This window comes from Canis lupus, chromosome X (genome assembly GCF_011100685.1).
Source record: "Canis lupus familiaris isolate Mischka breed German Shepherd chromosome X, alternate assembly UU_Cfam_GSD_1.0, whole genome shotgun sequence".
NCBI classification, from domain to species: Eukaryota; Metazoa; Chordata; class Mammalia; order Carnivora; family Canidae; genus Canis; species Canis lupus.
Genome location: NC_049260.1, coordinates 16911458 through 16927513, shown reverse-complemented (window position 1 = coordinate 16927513; position 16056 = coordinate 16911458). Strand labels below are relative to the sequence as shown.

At 37.9% G+C, this 16056-nt stretch overlaps 1 long non-coding RNA gene and 1 other non-coding gene across 2 annotated transcripts in view; one reads left to right on the top strand and one right to left on the bottom strand.

Moving 5' to 3' along the window:
- LOC119868168 overlaps positions 1–16056 on the top strand; it is a 207633-nt gene that overhangs the window by 85045 nt on the left and 106532 nt on the right. The window lies entirely within an intron of this gene.
- Positions 12301–12407, bottom strand: LOC119878142. The gene has a single exon (XR_005386657.1). It is a non-coding gene; the product is annotated as a U6 spliceosomal RNA (small nuclear RNA).

Sequence of the window (16056 nt, the reverse complement as noted above, 5' to 3'; positions counted from 1 at the left end):
TGATTTGTGACCCAGTATGTAGTCTATTCTGGAGAAAGTTCCATGTGCACTTGAGAAGAATGTGTATTCAGTTGCGTTTGGATGTAAAGTCCTGTAAATATCTGTGAAATCCATCTGGTCCAGTGTATCATTTAAAGCTCTTGTTTCTTTGGAGATGTTGTGCTTATAAAACCTATAGATTGTAGAAAGCGCTACATTGAAGTCACCAAGTATAAGTGTATTATTATATAAGTATGTCTTAACTTTGTTATTAATTGATTGATATACTTGGCAGCTCCCACATTCGGGGCATATATATATTGATGATTGTTAAGTCCTCTTGTTGGATAGATCCTTTAAGTATGAGATAGTGTCCCTCTTCATCTCTCACTACAGTTTTCGGGATAAACTTTAGTTTATCTGATATAAGGATGACTACCCCTGCTTTTTTTTGGTACATGGTTCTCCAACCCTTTGTTTTCACGCAGTAGGCGTCCTTATGTCTAAAATGAGTCTCTTGTAGACAGCAAATAGATGGGTCTTGCTTTTTTATCCAGTCTGAAACCCTGCGCCTTTTGATGGGGTCATTAAGCCCATTCACATTCAGAGTTGCTATTGAAAGATAGGAGTTTAGTGTCATCATGATACCTATTCAGTCCCTGTTTTTGTGGATTTTTTCCTTGTACTTCCTCTTTCTTTTACAGGGTCCCCTTTAAGATTTCCTGCAGAGTCGGTTTGGTGGTCATATATTCTTTCAGTTTCTGAACAAGGCCTGTCTTTATTCAGTTCTCACTTATCATTAGCACACCATAACAAATTTCTTCATCAGCATAATAAGAATACTACACTCTGTAAAATCCACTGTTATAGAAGCAACTGAACCACGACAAACTTTATTATGTGGAAATGTTCCATCTACCTACCCACCCTGCTATCTGCCAACCTGGCTTAGAAGAAATCTTGGCCATTAACAAAAGATGGTTAGCTCCATCCATGATCAAATAGGATGGTTTATTGATAATGTGCTAGAACCAGAACTTAAAGGGCCAATTTTGCACATCTTTCCTTCCACTCTGTGTTATGTGACATCCTGTTACTAGCATAAAATTGACCATAGTGGGAGTATTTATACCATGGGATTGGCAAACATGATGATTCAGACTTCTTTTTTGTAGCAATGGCCTGTTGTTAAAAATTTAGCAGCCTACAATTCATTTTTACTTTCTCGTTTTATTTTCTTTTCCTCTAGCTTTATTGAGATATTTTTGACATATATATAAGTTTAAGATGTACAGTGTGACAATTTGATACATATTGATGATTTCTATGTGTTATGACATGATTACCACAGTAAAGATAGTTTATACCTCTATTACCTCACATAATTATCATTTTGTAGTGATAATATTTAAGATCTACTCTATTAACAACATTCAAGTAGATAATGCAATATTGTTAATTATAGTCACCAAACTATACATAAGTTCCCCAGAACTTAATCATCTTGTAGCTGAAAGTTTGTACCATTTGACCAACATTTCCAATATTTACCCCATGCCCCAGCCCCTGACAACCATTCTACTCTCTATTTCTAAGAGCTTGGCAGTTTTAGATTCCATATATAATTGAGAATACACAGTATTTGTCTTTCCTTGTCTGACTTACTTCACTTAGCATAATATCCTCAGAGTCAATCAATGTGTTGCAAAAAGCAGGATTTCCCTATTTTTATGGCTGAATAATATTGCAGTGTGTGTGCGTATACTAATTTTCTTTATTCATACATCCATCAGTGGAAACAGGTTGTTTCCATGTCTTAGCTATTATGAATAATGCCACAATGAACATAGTAGTGCAGATATTTCTTTGAGATAGTGATTTCATTTCCATTGAATATATATCCAGAGGTGGAATTGCTGGGTCATATGGTAGTTCTATTTTTGCCCCAGTTTTACTGAAATATAATTGACATACAGCGTTGTAAAAGTTTAAGGTATACAGCATAATGATTTGACTTACATGTATCGTGAAATGATTACCACAATAAATTTAGTTAATATCCATCATCTCATATAGATACAAAAAAGGGGAAATGTTTTCTCTTTATAATGAGTATTCTTGGGATTAACTCTAACAACTTCCAAATATATCATACGGCACTGTTGCTATAGTTACCATGTTGTACATTAAATCTGTAGTACTATAACTGTAAGTTTCTACCTTTTGACCTCCTTCATCCAAATTCCCCCTTCCCTCTACCCCTGCCTTTGCTAACCATAAATCTGATGTCTTTTTTCTATGTGCTTGGGTTTTTTAAAATGTTTTCTAGAGTCCACATATAAGTAAGGTCATACAGTAGTTGTCTTTCTCTCTCTGACTTATTTAATTTAACACAATACCCACACAGTCCATCCATCTTGTCACAAATGGCAGGATTACCTTCTTTTGTATGGCTGAATAATATTCCATTGTATATGTATACAAAATGTTTTTATCCATTCATCCATCAATGGACACATAGGTTGTTTCCATGTCTTGGCTATTATAAGCTTCTATAAACACAGATCTGCAACATAGTGTTTCTATTTCCTTTCAATATATAATCAGGAGTGGAATTGCTGGATATAGGATAGTTTTATTTCTCAATTTTTGTAAGAACTTTCATATTGTTTTTCATAGTGGCTGCACCAATGTACATTTCTACCAAGAATGCACAAGGGTTCCTGTTCCTCCTCTTGCTTGCCAGCACTTGTTATATCTTGATTTTTTTTATAATAACCAGTCTAATAGGTGTGAGGCAAATCTCATTGTGGTTTTGATTTGCATTTCTTTGATAATTAGTGATGTGGAGCATTTTTTAATTGCATTGTGTACTTTTTGCTATTGAGTTGTATGAGTTTCTTATATATTTTGGATATTAACTCCTTATCAGATAAATGGTTCACAAATATTTTATCCCATTCCATAGGTTGACTGATCATTCTGATGATTGCTTCTTTTGCTGTGAAGAAGCTTTTTTGTTTGACATAGTCCCACTTAATGACTTTTGCTTTTGTTGCTTGTACTTTTGGCGTTATATAGAATAAATCATTGCCAAGACCAATGTCAAGAAGTTTTTTTCCTGTTTTTTTTTTCTAGTATTTTTATAGTTTAAGGTCCTACATTTAATGTTTTAATACATTTCAAGTTAATTTTTATGAGAAGGGTAAGATAGGGGTCATTATATTCTTCAACTCCAGGATTTCTGTTTGTTTGTTTGTTTTAATGTTTTCTTTCTTTTTTGAACTTCTCATTTTGTACATGCATTGTTTTCCAATTTCATTTAGTTGTCTATCTGTGCGTTCTTGTAGTTCACCAAATTTCTTTAAGAGGATTATTAAGAATTCTTTGTCAGTCCATACATATCTGTTTCTTTAGGGTCAGACATTGGAATTTGTTTCCTTTGGTGGTGTCATGTTTTCTTGATTATTCATGATCATTGTGACCTTGTGTACTTTTGAAGAAGTACCTGTACTTTTAAAGAAGTAGGCACCCCTTCCAGTCTTTCTATACTGACTTCTGCAGACAAAGCCCTTCCCCAGTCAGCCCGTTCAGAGATACCATATGAACTGTCTGGTGGTGTCTGTGGGCGAGCTTGCTGCTGGAGCCCTAGGGTGGGCAAGTCTGGTGCCTGGGTCCCCATATGGGAAGGCGTGGTACTTGGATACACAGGGACCATCCCTGGTTACTTGAGTTAGCAAGTGAGGAGTCTGAAGCTAGGTTTGCTGGTTGGGGTCCAACACTTAAGTCTGCAATGATGAGTCTGGAATCTGGGTCCAAAGGAGCCAACCAGGAGTTGGACACACTAGAGTAGACCCAGTATCTTGGTCCCCGGGGGCCAGGCTGGTATTGGGACAATCCAGGAGAACTGGTTTTACAGTAGCTGGCCTGGGAGCTAGGCCCATGGGGGCCAGCTGAAAACCTGGGTTTGCAGGAGCTGGTTTATAGGTCTATGGGAGCGGGTTTGGTTCTGGAGTCTGCATTGAAGTTGGGCATTTATTTCTTTTTTCTTCCATGGGAGGGTGTGTGTCTCTGTCCATGCTGGGCTGCCTGGGGTTGGGAAGAGGGGTGACAGGATAATGGGAATCTATCTTTTCATACCTCTTTAATGTGTCTTTTTTTATTTCTATGGTTCACTTAAGTATGTTAATCTCTCACCTGGAATCCTTAGCTTTTGTGAAGATATTTTGTATGTGGATAATTGCTTAAATTGATGTTTCTGGGAGAGGACGGACACTAGAAATTCCTGTACTGCTCTTTGCTGATGTCACTCCCTCTCTCTCTGTCTCTGAGAGTCATTTTCAAGGATTCAGCATATCACAGAATCATGGAGTTGAAAAAGCCTTTAGAAATTTTCTAATGCAGCATCTCCCTCGTGCAAAAAAATGGTCTACATCAATAGATGGACATCCTTTTTTGGCTTTAAGTAGCTAAAAATATTTCTGTGGAGTATTTTTTTTCTGAACAGGAGATAAATTGGTTTTTATAGTGACATACTTTAGTTAGAAATGATATTTATGAAACTCCCAGTCAAGCTATTAAAACATTAGTATGTTCATCCAATTTTGACCATTTTTTGCCTCAACAGTTTATTATTTTCACCTAATTCAGAAAATAACATGAATGGTACATAAATAAGATTTAAATAAGATAAGTAGCCATTCATCTTGTCTTCTAAATAGGATAGTTGGAGTCTATTATTAAAATAATGGAACTTTATTTAGGAATAGTTAACCATTTTAAATAAAACTTCTCTTTAAAATTAATTTTACTATACGATGAACTAATAGCCATACTCATTTAAAATACTCAAATCCATTATACAAATATAACACAATGAAATATGCTTATAATAGGTGTTTATAAGCTAAAGCAGTTCCAGTGAGTGATTAAGGCTTTTCTAGTATGAAATTTTTTTTCTAGACCTCAGCTGTTGGGTTTTTCTCACAGGTGTTCTCTGAAAATATGCTTCTTTTTTTTAATTGTGGCAAAATACACACAAGATAAAATTTACCATTTTAATCATTTTAACTGTACAGTTAACTGACATTAAGTACATTCACACTGTTGTGCAACCATCAACCCCATTCACAATAAATTCTGGTTCCCTACAACCCCCAGACCCTGACAACCACTATTCTACTTCTTCTTTATGTATTTGACTATTCTAGGTATCTCATATAATCACAATCATATAGTATTTGTCCCTTTTTTGACTGGGTTATTTGAAAATGAGCTTCTTAACTCTTCCAAATTCCCTAAAAAGTGGTGTAGGATGTCAGGTGTGGCTGCTTCCCACTGAACTCAAGCTCTGGTGAAAATACATGTATATCTAACACATAGAAGGTTAACTGATGGTTAGAAAACACTACCACATATCTCACCCCTGGCTGGTAAAAAAAAAGTTATTTCATTGTCCTTGCAAGAAGGTTCACAGAAGGCCCATCCAGGTGCTTTATATAAAAATAACATTTCCCTCTAGCTACCTAACCTAGATTTTAAGTTATGTAAAATTAGTTACATGGAAGGAAAATGCTGAATAAACATATTCTAGGATATGGCAATGTAGTAACCCTGTTTTATTCAGGAATATGTCCATCCCTCAAAAGATTCAAGAGCAAGTTTTGATTGCAAATCAAACAATTTGATTCTGCAAATCATGGTCATCCTGTTTCCTTCCCAGTGATTGGTTTGGAGGGAGGTCTAAACCCCAGTTCTGGCCAGTGACTGAAGGGAGGTCAGCCAGAGGGCTTCTAAGAAAGGATAGCTTGTTCTTTAAAAAGATTCACCAGGGGAGTATCAGTCTTTTTCCTTTTGTAGGACATTTTCACACCTGCATATGATGCTATCTTATAACTGTGAGGAATGCTGGACTGAGGTACATAGCCACCATGCTGAAAATGACAGATCAGAAAGAGAAAAAAAACCCTAATGACTGATAGTCTTAGTGAAGTTACGGGATTAACTAACCCTGGAACAACCTCACTTCAGGGCTTCAGGTTATGTGAGATATTATTTAAGCCAGATGAAATGGAGTTGTCTATTACTTACAAGCACTTAACTAATGAAGGTAGATTGTATGATGCCACAGGGTGGATTCCCATGGAAGCAGATTCTGAGATGGAGTTTACTTCACAGGAGGTTTCTTAAGCAGTATCTTAATGAAAGGAATGAAAAGTAGAACTGGGCAGATAAAGTGAAGCTGTGAATTAGACAATGGCAGCCATGGTACACCTCATGGAGAGATCCTAGTTAGGCTTATATATCCAAGTCTTTATACCGCCATCTCCATTAGTAATTGGAATGCTTGCCCCCTCATAAGGCTGTGACCTGGGGCCTAGGGTCTCTCTGCAGCTAAGGCAGTCTCTGAAGGGGTAATTGAAAGCTTTCTTCATTTGGTGCTCTTAGCAGCTGAGGCAAGAAGTTTTTCATCTAAGGGGGATCTGGATGGTGCATGAGAATGTCCACCATACATGATTACTGGGACTACTCAAAGAACATATACCTGTCCCAGGCCCAGAAAAAAATATGTTTCTGAGACTCACTGGATATGTCTAGCTTCTAGTAGGCTATGGCTTATGCTAATGATAGCAGTCATGTATTTTTGCCATATTTGCCTTCACTTACCTTTTTTTACTTGATTTCCAAAGGTTAATAATTGAATTTTCCATAAATATTCATACATTACAACTAAGCTATTGTCCATTTGGGGTCAATGCAATCAGGTCAGTTTGGTGTTTACTGAATAAATAACCAGCTAACCTTGCTTTACTTCCTTACCAGCCAATCCCCCTCTTGAAACTCTCCCTTGGCTTGCCACAAGCCTGACTCTTCTGTCTCAGCCCCTGTGATATCTCTTTCTCTTGATCTCTAGTCACAGATGTTCTCTGAGACACCATCCTTGGTACTGACTTTATTCCTTCATTAATATTTCACTTAATAAGAAGACCCTGCCCATGGCTCTCACTCTCCTCTAAGGCTATCATATTCTCAGGTGATTTCCAGCCTTGGCCTTTAAACCAAACATCAGCACTTTATCTTAAAGGAACTCCTAGACATCTTTGCAATTCCTAACCACTTCCAATTTAATACAGTCTAGAAATAATTCATTTTCATTCATTATAAAACAAGCTCATCTTTCTTTTTTTAAAGTATTTTATTTATTTATTCATGAAAGACAGAGACAGAGAGAGAGAGAAAGAGAGAAAGGGGCAGAGACACAGGCAGAGGAAGAAGCAGGCTCCATGCAGGGAGCCCGACATGGGACTTGATCCTGGGTCTCCAGGATCATCAGGCCCTGGGCTGAAGGCGGCGCTACACCACTGAGCCACCTAGCTGCCCAAGCTCATCTTTCTAACTTCCTAGACTATTGATTATATTATTTTCATTCAAAATCTTAGATTTACATTTGAAGGCTAGATATGAAAGACAGAGGAGAGTTACTTATTTACCTAATTTGACTGATTAGTCTTTAAAATCTAGTTCATTCTTTGCTGTCTTTTTCTGAGCACTTGCTCTTATTTTTGATATTTTATTTTTATTTTTTTAAAGATTTATTTATTCTGAGAGAGAGAGAGAGAATTTATGTGGGAGGAGGGGCGTAGGGAGAGGAAGAGAGAGAATTTCAAGCAGACTCCCCACTGAGTGCAGAGCCTGAGGCAGGATTCAGTCCCAGGACCTGAGATCATGACCTGAGCTGAAATCAAGAGTCAGCCGATTAACCAATTGAGCCACCCAGGCACCCCTATTTTGATAATATTTTAAATATACCTCTGTGATAACACTTAGCACACTACATTCTAATTACTGTACTTACTTTTTCCCTTTTTCCCCCTACTAGACTGAACGTTTCTTGAAAGCAGGAACTGTATTATGCTTTGGATTCCCAAGGTTTAGAACATACTTACCATAAACTAGGTATTCAATGCATGTTTTTGAAACAAATGAGTAACTTACCCTAGTCCAAGGCTTTATCACTTCTGGACTGCATCAGTAGCCTCTTTGTAGCCTCTGTCAGTGTTTTTGGTATACAGCATCACAGCTCTATTCTTTTTTCTCATTTCTTACTTATTTACTTATTTATTTATTTATTTATTTTTTTTTTTTAATTATTTTTTTTATTGGTGTTCAATTTACTAACATACAGAATAACACCCAGTGCCCGTCACCCATTCACTCCCACCCCCCGCCCTCCTCCCCTTCTACCACCCCTAGTTCGTTTCCCAGAGTTAGCAGTCTTTACGTTCTGTCTCCCTTTCTGATATTTCCCACACATTTCTTCTCCCTTCCCTTATTTTCCCTTTCACTATTATTTATATTCCCCAAATGAATGAGAACATATAATGTTTGTCCTTCTCCGACTGACTTACTTCACTCAGCATAATACCCTCCAGTTCCATCCACGTTGAAGCAAATGGTGGGTATTTGTCATTTCTAATAGCTGAGTAATATTCCATTGTATACATAAACCACATCTTCTTTATCCATTCATCTTTCGTTGGACACTGAGGCTCCTTCCACAGTTTGGCTATAGTGGCCATTGCTGCTAGAAACATCGGGGTGCAGGTGTCCCGGCGTTTCATTGCATTTGTATCTTTGGGGTAAATCCCCAACAGTGCAATTGCTGGGTCGTAGGGCAGGTATATTTTTAACTGTTTGAGGAACCTCCACACAGTTTTCCAGAGTGGCTGCACCAGTTCACATTCCCACCAACAGTGTAGGAGGGTTCCCTTTTCTCCGCATCCTCTCCAACATTTGTTGTTTCCTGCCTTGTTAATTTTCCCCATTCTCACTGGTGTGAGGTGGTATCTCATTGTGGTTTTGATTTGTATTTCCCTGATGGCAAGTGATGCAGAGCATTTTCTCATATGCATGTTGGCCATGTCTATGTCTTCCTCTGTGAGATTTCTGTTCATGTCTTTTGCCCATTTCATGATTGGATTGTTTGTTTCTTTGGTGTTGAGTTTAATAAGTTCTTTATAGATCTTGGAAACTAGCCCTTTATCTGATATGTCATTTGCAAATATCTTCTCCCATTCTGTAGGTTGTCTTTGAGTTTTGTTGACTGTATCCTTTGCTGTGCAAAAGCTTCTTATCTTGATGAAGTCCCAATAGTTCATTTTTGCTTTTGTTTCTTTTGCCTTTGTGGATGTATCTTGCAAGAAGTTACTATGGCCGAGTTCAAAAAGGGTGTTGCCTGTGTTCTTCTCTAGGATTTTGATGGAATCTTGTCTCACATTTAGATCTTTCATCCATTTTGAGTTTATCTTTGTGTATGGTGAAAGAGAGTGGTCTAGTTTCATTCTTCTGCATGTGGATGTCCAATTTTCCCAGCACCATTTATTGAAGAGACTGTCTTTCTTCCAATGGATAGTCTTTCCTCCTTTATCGAATATTAGTTGCCCATAAAGTTCAGGGTCCACTTCTGGATTCTCTATTCTGTTCCACTGATCTATGTGTCTGTTTTTGTGCCAGTACCACACTGTCTTGATGACCACAGCTTTGTAGTACAACCTGAAATCTGGCATTGTGATGCCCCCAGATATGGTTTTCTTTTTTAAAATTCCCCTGGCTATTCGGGGTCTTTTCTGATTCCACACAAATCTTAAAATAATTTGTTCTAACTCTCTGAAGAAAGTCCATGGTATTTTGATAGGGATTGCATTAAACGTGTATATTGCCCTGGGTAACATTGACATTTTCACAATATTAATTCTGCCAATCCATGAGCATGGAATATTTTTCCATCTCTTTTTGTCTTCCTCAATTTCTTTCAGAAGTGTTCTATAGTTTTGAGGGTATAGATCCTTTACATCTTTGGTGAGGTTTATTCCTAGGTATCTTATGCTTTTGGGTGCAATTGTAAATGGGATTGACTCCTTAATTTCTCTTTCTTCAGTCTCATTGTTAGTGTATAGAAATGCCACTGACTTCTGGGCATTGATTTTGTATCCTGCCACGCTACCGAATTGCTGTATGAGTTCTAGCAATCTTGGGGTGGAGACTTTTGGGTTTTCTATGTAGAGTATCATGTCATCGGCGAAGAGAGAGAGTTTGACTTCTTCTTTGCCAATTTGAATGCCTTTAATGTCTTTTTGTTGTCTGATTGCTGAGGCTAGGACTTCCAGTACTATGTTGAATAGCAGTGGGGAGAGTGGACATCCCTGTCTTGTTCCTGATCTTAGGGGAAAGGCTCCCAGTGCTTCCCCATTAAGAATGATATTTGCTGTGGGCTTTTCATAGATGGCTTTTAAGATGTCGAGGAATGTTCCCTCTATCCCTACACTCTGAAGAGTTTTAATCAGGAATGGATGCTGTATTTTGTCAAATGCTTTCTCTGCATCCAATGAGAGGATCATATGGTTCTTGGTTTTTCTCTTGCTGATATGATGAATCACATTGATTGTTTTACGGGTGTTGAACCAGCCTTGTGTCCCAGGGATAAATCCTACTTGGTCATGGTGAATAATTTTCTTAATGTACTGTTGGATCCTATTGGCCAGTATCTTGTTGAGAATTTTTGCATCCATGTTCATCAGGGATATTGGTCTGTAATTCTCCTTTTTGGCGGGGTCTTTGTCTGGCTTTGGAATTAAGGTGATGCTGGCTTCATAGAACGAATTTGGAAGTACTCCATCTCTTTCTATCTTTCCAAACAGCTTTAGGAGAATAGGTATGATTTCTTCTTTAAACGTTTGATAAAATTCTCCTGGAAAGCCATCTGGCCCTGGACTCTTGTGTCTTGGGAGGTTTTTGATGACTGCTTCAATTTCCTCCCTGGTTATTGGCCTGTTCAGGTTTTCTATTTCTTCCTGTTCCAGTTTTGGTAGTTTGTGGCTTTCCAGGAATGCGTCCATTTCTTCTAGATTGCCTAATTTATTGGCGTATAGCTGTTCATAATATGTTTTTAAAATCGTTTGTATTTCCTTGGTGTTGGTAGTGATCTCTCCTTTCTCATTCATGATTTTATTAATTTGAGTCTTCTCTCTCTTCTTTTTAATAAGGCTGGCTGATGGTTTATCTATCTTATTAATTCTTTCAAAGAACCAACTCCTGGTTCTGTTGATCTGTTCCACAGTTCTTCTGGTCTCGATTTCGTTGAGTTCTGCTCGAATCTTTATTAATTCCCTTCTTCTCTTGGGTGTAGGATCTATTTGCTGTTTTTTCTCTAGCTCCTTTATGTGTAAGGTTAGCTTTTGTATTTGAGTTCTTTCCAGTTTTTGAATGGATGCTTGTATTGCGATGTATTTCCCCCTTAGGACTGCTTTTGCTGCATCCCAAAGATTTTGAACGGTTGTATCTTCATTCTCATTAGTTTCCATGAATCTTTTTAATTCTTCCTTAATTTCCTGGTTGACCCTTTTATCTTTTAGCAGGATGGTCCTTAACCTCCATGTGTTTGAGGTCCTTCCAAACTTCTTGTTGTGATTTAGTTCTAATTTCAAGGCATTATGGTCCGAGAATATGCAGGGGACAATCCCAATCTTTTGGTATCGGTTCAGACCCGATTTGTGACCCAATATGTGGTCTATTCTGGAGAAAGTTCCATGTGCGCTTGAGAAGAATGTGTATTCAGTTGAGTTTGGATGTAAAGTTCTGTAGATATCTGTGAAATCCATCTGGTCCAGTGTATCATTTAAAGCTCTCGTTTCTTTGGAGATGTTTTGCTTAGAAGACCTATCGAGTATAGAAAGAGCTAGATTGAAGTCACCAAGTATAAGTGTATTATTATCTAAGTATTTCTTCACTTTGGTTAATAATTGATTTATATATTTGGCAGCTCCCACATTCGGAGCATATATATTGAGGATTGTTAAGTCCTCTTGTTGAATAGATCCTTTAAGTATGATATAGTGTCCCTCTTCATCTCTCACTACAGTCTTTGGGGTAAATTTTAGTTTATCTGATATAAGGATGGCTACCCCTGCTTTCTTTTGAGGACCATTCGAATGGTAAATGGTTCTCCAACCTTTTATTTTCAGGCTGTAGGTGTCCTTCTGTCTAAAATGAGTCTCTTGTAGACAGCAAATAGATGGGTCCTGCTTTTTTATCCAGTCTGAAACCCTGCGCCTTTTGATGGGGTCATTAAGCCCGTTCACATTCAGAGTTACTATTGAGAGATATGAGTTTAGTGTCATCATGATATCTATTCAGTCTTAGTTTTTGTGGACTGTTCCACTGAACTTCTTCTTAAAGGGGAATTTTAAGAGGCCCCCTTAAAATTTCTTGCAGAGCTGGTTTGGAGGTCACATATTCTTTTAGTTGCTGCCTGTCTTGGAAGCTAAAAATATGGAACGCTTCACGAATTTGCGTGTCATCCTTGCGCAGGGGCCATGCTAATCTTCTCTGTATCGTTCCAATTTTAGTATATGTGCTGCCGAAGCGAGCACTATTTATTTATTTATTTTAGAGAGATAGCATGAGCAGGGGGAGGGGTGGAAGGAGAGGGAAAGAATTTCAAACAGACTCCACACTCAGCACAGAGCCTGATGTGGCGCTTCATCTCACAACCCCAAGATCAAGACCTGAGCTGAAATCAAGAGCCAGATGCTCAACCAACTGAGGCACCCGAGTGCCTTGTCTGTCTTCCCCCACTCCCCCACTTTATTCTTTTCTTATTTTAGTGTCAGCTGTGCTTTATAGTTAGTGTAGGATCAGACTACCACCAATACATGCCCTGAACTGGTTCAGGTGCCCCGAACTGCTCCATGCCTAATTACCTCCAAGTTTTTCTGAAGTTTTTGGAAATTGCTCATTTCAAGGGGGTATGTGTAAGGATGAATAAATTTTTTTCTTTACCCTTTTAGTTTAGTAGCTGGGGCCCTGCAAATTAAATTGACAAAAGACACACTGACAGGAGGAAAGATCTACAATTTTTATTTGATGTTAATATTTTTACATCATATGGGCGTCTCAAGAAAAGGAAGTGAAAACCCTAAAGAGATAGACCTGGAGGCTTATATACTATTTTAACAAAGGGCCATAAACTTGTGGTGAAGTGTCAAAAGAAAAGTATTTTGACCTTCTAGGGGCAGCAAATTGTGGGAAGGTAAATATATGGGGGAAATTAATGCAAGATAAGTGTTCTTTAAAAGGCTTATTATGCAGATTCCTCTTGATGCTGTCACTGGGATGGTGAATCTAGCATCATCTACAATGATTAAGAGCAGTTCTATCCCTCTTGTTGAGAGAAGGGAGGGGGAATGCCTTCACAAAGAGAAATTTATGCCCTTTATGCCCTGCTTTTAGGCAAATGGGGGAGGGTAAAGAGCTTTTTTCTGTGTCTGCTGTTTCTCAGTTGCCTTCAGCTCAAAGTAATTCTTATGCCAAAGTGGAATATTTTGAGGTACCATATTCTGATCCCTTTCACCCCTCAGTGGCAACCCTTAATCAATAGGAAGCTAGAAGCTAGCAGACAAATGCCCTAGACGCCCTCCTAGGAGGCATTGTGTAAGGTTTTTCATTGAAACCAGTGGAATCTAGCTCCCACTGCCTTCAGCAATGACTTTATATAAAACACCTTTAGAGTGATTCTCACTTTTGTCTTTTCCTTACCAAGTTTCCTGGCTTCATTTTCCATGTAAATTACTGCCTTTAAATTCTCTATTAGCCTTTGTTTTTAGGGAAATCCAAATCAAGACAATCTTCTTGATTTTACTTCTTCTGATCCTGATAATTTTTAAAGATTTTATTTATTTATTCATGATAGACACACACACACACAGAGAGAGAGAGAGAGAGAGAGAGAGAGAGGGAGAGAGAGGCAGAGACACAGGCAGAGGGAGAAGCAGGCTCCATGCAGGGAGCCTGACACGGGACTCGATCTTGGGACTCCAGGATCATGCCCTGTGCCAAAGGGAGGCGCTAAACCACTGAGCCACCCAGGGATCGCCCTGATCCCAATATTTTTACAAGAGTTCTGAACCATTGCTTTCATATAGCACTTGCTACCCTTCAAATAAATCCCTCAATTGTTAGGATCGCCTGATTTAGTAAAAAGCAATAGAGGATACCCAATAAAATTTAAATTTCAGATAAATAAGAGATAATTTGTTAGTATAAATATGTCCCATGCAATGTTTGGGACATAAACTCACATCTTGTCATTTATGAGTATCCATAATTTGGCCCTCATTCTACCAATATAATATTTTCCATTTCTTCCAAAGGCAAGGTCTCCCTTTCAACTTTGAAAGCAAGAGGACTTAATCATTATCACCATTATTGTAATTCTTTTGCTTCTCTGAAGTGTTTCATTGTTTTCAAAGTACTTGCCTATACATTGTTTTATTAGTTTCTTTCAACACCTCTTTGATACAGTTTGAACAGCATTTAAGTTCAAATTTAGAATTTGTGAAAACTGAATAAGAGATATGGACTTGTCTAAAGTCAGTGGGTGGGTTTTGGAGAAGGGAGCTCAAATCCAGGTTATCAATCTCCAAGACAAGTATTCCTTCCATGATATCAGGTCACTTCTTATTCATATTCCTTCATTTTACAGAATAGGAAACTGAGGCACCTAGAAACTAATTGAATGAAGCATGGAACAGTCCTAGTTCTCCACTATTTGCTTGAAGGTCAGCAAGTCATTTACTATGGATGAGATTTCATTTTCTCATCAATAGTATGATGCTCTCAGAGTGGAAAACTTCTGTTTTCTGTAGTTTCTAGCCATCTATAGTTTGCCTAGGCTCACACAGCTAAGTAGTCCAGAACCCATAGCCCACTCACAGCTTGTCAGAGATAGTGTCTCTTAGATAGCTCTGCCCTTCTTCAAACATTTTTCTTACATCTTATAGTTCATTAAGTTCAGCTTTCAGAGAAACCGAAGCATTTAATATTATTTGTTCTTATGAAAAAATGTTCTGTTCTCTGCACATAAATTTAAAAGTGGGGAATTTGAGTGGTTTTTATACTCTAATGGAAACCACATTAAATTAAGTTGCTGTTGGTTTTTGATTAACTTGGGTTTTTTCCCCTTTTCTCTGAGGAAAAATTGATTCTATATCCAGGGTTAAGCAAAGAAAAAATATTTGAAAGTCAAATATTCATTATAAGTTGTGCTTATTTATCTTATTTTTTAAATAAAATTTTAAATAAGTTAACACCAAAGAACAGGACCCATTTTCCTTACCCCGAGCTAACTGATTAAATATTTTCTTAGAATATTAGAAGAAAACCCTTGTAATAGCCAAAGGAAGGAAATGCTATAACATAGTTTTGTTTTCACCATGAATTTAGCTGTCAGCATAAACCTTGCTATATCTTCCTAACTTCCTATTAGAGGGATGTTTAGAAAACATTTAAGAGAATTGGGTTAGGATCTAGACATATATTGATTCAATTGTAGCACTGCCACCTAGCTGTGTGACATTGAGCAAGTTACTGAACCCTGAGGAACCTTAATTTCCTCTTTGTGAGGTTGTATTGAGGATCAAATGACATGGTATGACAGTCCACAGTGAAAGGAGAGAACTTGTGCTGTGCCCACTAGATGCTTCATTAGTGTGTACTCATTCATTGGCATTGGTAGCTAATGTTATTTCAATTATGTAGCAAGCCTTCTATTGAAAAGGCAAATGACAGGGCTTTCCCTGGTTATTTTGAGAGTGGATCATCCTTTGCTTGATGTTGAATGCCTACTACCCCCTTGTATTTGGGAAAACATAGCCTTCAGTGGGCCAGTTACTCCACATTTGCAACCAGATTTAACTTATCATATACAAAAAATGCAACTTGCACAAAAGTATCTTTTTCCATGTTCAAGTTCTCTCAGTTCTCTGGGTTCTTTGCTTGCAGCTTCCTTGGGCCAGCTTTCTGCTCACTGACAAGTATGCTGGGCTGCCTATTAAAGGAATCCTTGTTACAATTCATCCAGATCCAGACATTTGAGGTTCCCTTCCCCAGTGAACCTTTCTTTCTTCACCGGGGCATTACCATTTTCCTTTCCTCTTTCCCCTGAAGATCAACAGAAATAACCAAGGAGGAAAAATCCACTTCACTATAAATGAGAATGCCAGTTCTGCCAGGAATATAAAA